Source organism: Pelodiscus sinensis, chromosome 31, assembly GCF_052426305.1.
Source record: "Pelodiscus sinensis isolate ZL-2025 chromosome 31, ASM5242630v1, whole genome shotgun sequence".
Taxonomy (NCBI): Eukaryota; Metazoa; Chordata; order Testudines; family Trionychidae; genus Pelodiscus; species Pelodiscus sinensis.
The window spans coordinates 16,267,820-16,272,073 of record NC_143082.1 but is presented as its reverse complement, the minus strand read 5'-3'; positions in this window follow the sequence as shown (position 1 = coordinate 16,272,073).

The following is a 4,254-nucleotide window of genomic DNA, read 5'->3' as shown; positions in this document are numbered from 1 at the left end:
CGGTGAATTTGTGATTTACTCACCTGGAGCTCACGCAGGGGCTGTGGACTGGGCCCTGCGGAGTCTGAACCATCATCCCAACTGAGGTGACAAGCCCCCTTGTGTGCCAGGCTGGGTCAGGCCAGCTGCCCGGGGCGGGGAACAGAACAGGGCAGCTGGAGTGATCCACCTACCTTCCTCTCTGGTTTTCTGCCAGTCGAGGTTTAGGATTGCCTGGAGCATATCGGGTTCCCTCTCTGAGCCTCTTGGCCAGTAGCTACTGATGAACCTATCCTCACACTTTTCTGAGCCTGGCCACCTCCGCATCCCACAGCAGTGAGTTCCACAGGCTAATTGTGGGCAGAGTGAAAAAGCCCTTCCTCCTGTTTTGTATAGAACCTGCCTGGTGGCTGATCCCTGCTTCTTGTATTGTGGGAAAGGGTTGACTGACACTCCAGTTGTGGCTTTATACCCTAGTCATCTCTTGTTGAAGCTGAACAGCCCAGATCATAGAACACTAGAACTGGAAGAGACCTTGAGAGATCAAGTCCTGTCCCCTGCCCTCATGGCAGGGCCAAGCACCATCTCAACCTTTAAATTCTTATAAAGTGCCCCTTTAAAAAATACCCCCAGTACCTACAGTTTTCAGATGCAACGGTAGAAAAAAATTGTAACATTTGTTTTAATAACTTAATCGTAGCCGGGCCGGGGGGGGGAGGGTGTGTGAAATTCTTGGGTGTAAAAAGTACAAAGATGACGATAAAGCGCTGTGAAACTCAAAACAAAAATTCCATTTTCTCCAAATTTCAGTTGTTGACGTTCTCTCCCCCCCCCCCCCCCTCCGGACTTCTCTCAGCTGAGCTAGACCATCCCAGACAGGTGTCTACCCAACCTGCTCTTCAATATCTCCAGGGATGGAGATTCCACAACCCCATTAGGCAATTTAGTCCAGTGTTTCCCCACCCTGACAGGCAGGAGGTTTTTCCTAATGTCCAACCTAAACCTCCCTTGCAGTTTCAGCCCGTTGCTTCCTGGCCTGTCCTCAGAGGCCAAGGGGAACAATTTTTCTCCCTCCTCTTTGTGACGCCCTTTTAGATACTTGAAACCTGCTGTCATGTCTCCTCTCAGCCTTCTCCTTTCCCAACTAAACCAGCCCAGTTCCTTCAGCCTCCCCTCACTGCTCCTGTTCTCTGGACCTTTCATCATTCTCGTTGCTCTTCTCTGGACCCTCCCCAATTTCTCCACGTCTTTCCTGAAATGTGGCGCCCAGAACTGGACACAAGACTCCAGCTGAGGCCTGGTCAGTGCAGAGCAGAGTAGGGATGTGATAGTGTAGTCCAGTGGTTCCCTATCTTTCTGAGCCTGGGGACCAGTAAACCCATTCACAAGCTTTTGGAGGATGGGTAACATGTATTTGCATATTCATTAAGCAAATGAGGAATATGCAAATAAATGGTGACGCTGGCCCGACCTGTCTGGCGGGTTGTTCTGTGCCCCAGTCCCGGTCACTTTATCGGCTGGCACTGGCTCCCCCAGCTGCGTCCGGCGCTGGGTGTTCTGCATCGGTGCACACGGCGCCCGGCCTTCTCCCTGGGCCCTAGCGCCCGCCGGATCTAGCGCCCGCCGCCTGGGAGCATGCCCGGCAGAGGCAGTGCGGGGTGCTGCTACCCCATCTCACAAATGAATAGGATCGCGCGCAAAAAGTTTCCTAAGGACTGGTACTGGGCCGTGGGCCTCACTTTGGGAAACGCGGGTGCAGTCAATTCTATAGACCACACGCGGTTCCCTCCCCCGCCACCTTGCCAGTAAATGTGTGAGCGTGCCGGCCAGCAGCCCAGCTCAGTCCCAGCTCGCACTGGGTCCAGGACAACCCCCACCCCCCCACTGGGTCCAGGACACCCGCCCCAGCGGCTCTGCATTTCAAGTGTATGCGGAGCCAGGCGGACAGGCAGCTCGTCTCAGTCCCGTCTCGCACTGGGACCCTCTTAGACGGGCTGCTTTTGCCTCTGTAGCAGAGACAGCCGTGCAGGGCGGTAGCCAGCCGGTCCGTGAGGGGGGCCGGTTTTTAAACTGGCTCCCCTTGTGGGCCAGCTCCCGCCTGGCGCCCCGCACTGCTGCCTGTGATACAGGGCGCACTGGCTGCCGGCCCCGCCCGTGGGGACTGGAATTCCCGGGTTCCTCTGGAGCAGAGCGGCAGAGACGCCTGTCTTGCTCCCAACACGCCTGCTCGTCAATCCTCTCTGCAGCGGCGTCGTGCTGTTGACTCCTATTTAGCTGGTCCCCTCGATCCCTTCCTGTGTGACGGGCTGTTCCTTCCTAAGGGCAGCACTTGGCATTTGTCCTCAAACGTCATCCTGTTGCCCTCAGCCCATTTCTGCAGAGTGTCCAGATCATTGTGAATTCTCCCCGCACCTCCGAAGCGCTCGCGGCCCCTCCCAGCTTGGGATCATCTGCAGACTTCATAAGCGTCCTGTGTGTGCCGATCCCTCAATGGCTGATGAAGACACTGAACAGACCCCTGCGCAACCCCCCTTGTTCTGCCCTTGCAGCAGGACTGGGAGCCGTTCAGAACGACCGCGCGCTTCGCCCCAGTCCTGCACCACCTGGCTGCCCCGGCTCAGTTGTTTGCCTAGTTTATCGATAAGGTCATGTGAGACTCAGATGCCTTCCTAAAGTCCAGGTATCCCCCCCGCTCCCTTATCCACCCGGCGTGCCGGCCTGTCTCAAAGCGAGCCCGTGGGTCTGAGTGATTTGTGCTTCACGAATCCATGCTTGACTCCCCGCTCCCGAAGCCGTGGCGACTCCCGCGCCCTTCTTGGAGCCTTTTCCAGTGCCCCTACCTTCTTTGAACCGGCCCCGGGAGGCAGGCAGGCTGGGGTGCTCGTGATGCCTATAGGAGATTTCCCAGCGGCTTCCGGAGCCGGCGGAGCAGGCCTGCTCTCCGCCCGCGTCTAGCAAAACCCAGCTCAGGTTTCCTGAGGCCTCTAGATTATGGGCGTAGGGCCCCCCGTCCCAAATACTGCCCACCCAAGTCCCCTGGAGCGTCCCCGTGCGAGGTGGCCGGGCTTGAGCGTCTGGGGCAGGCCGAATCCGGACTCCAGCACTGCAGCCCCGGGAGCTGAGTGCCCGGACCCTGGCCAGTTGCAGCTGTCCAGCTGAGCAGGTACCCCGTGGAGACGTTCCCTGGGGTTGGGCTGCACGTTTCCTCCAGTGACTCAGCACGCCTTGCTGGCGGTGGGGGTCGCAGTGCGTCGGCCCCGGGGGGCTGCTGCGCGTTAGCAAAGGGGGGGCGAGCGCGCTCCGGCCTGTGGCTGGGAATCGCACCTGGCAACTGGCAGAGCAAATGAAGTGGGGCAAACAACACGCGCCCCCTTCCCGCGACCCTCCGAGACGCTGTTCGGGGGACATTCTGGTGGCCTCGCGGCCGCACTCATGGACAGGGGAACAGCCACCAGAAAAGTGGGTGGGTGCGGTGTGGAGTGGGGTGTGTGGTCATCGTTGTGAGTGTGTGTAGTTGTGTGGTGGGGGTGTATGGTCACTGTTGTGGGTGTGGTCGGGGGGTGTAGTTGTGTGGTGGGGGTGTATGGTCACGGTTGTGGGAGTGGTCGGGGTGTGTGTGTGTAGTTGTGTGGTGGGGGTGTATGGTCACTGTTGTGGGTGTGGTCGGGGGGGTGTAGTTGTGTGGTGGGGGTGTATGGTCACTGTTGTGGGAGTGGTCGGGGTGTGTGTGTGTAGTTGTGTGGTGGGGGTGTATGGTCACTGTTGTGGGTGTGGTCGGGGGGTGTAGTTGTGTGGTGGGGGTGTATGGTCACTGTTGTGGGTGTGGTCGGGGGGGTGTAGTTGTGTGGTGGGGCTGTGTGGTCACGGTTGTGGGTGTGGTCGGGGGGGTGTAGTTGTGTGGTGGGGCTGTGTGGTCACGGTTGTGGGTGTGGTCGGGGGGTGTAGTTGTGTGGTGGGGCTGTGTGGTCACGGTTGTGGGTGTGGTCGGGGGGTGTAGTTGTGTGGTGGGGCTGTGTGGTCATGGTTGTGGGTGTGGTCGGGGTGTGTGTGTGGCTGCGGTGGGGGGGTTCTCCGGGGGGGGGGTCTTAGCTAGGCATGGGGCACAGATGCTAACCCCTGAGGCTGGGGGCCGGGAGCCGCGGCGCTAGCCGCCCTGTGGAAATGGAAGCCGAGGCGCTGGGCCGGAGCCGGCCCCGTTGGCAGGGACCCCAGGGCGCGGGGCCGGGCTGTTTCAGCGCTGTGGGAGCGTGTGGTGGAGCCCGGGCCGTGCTGCGG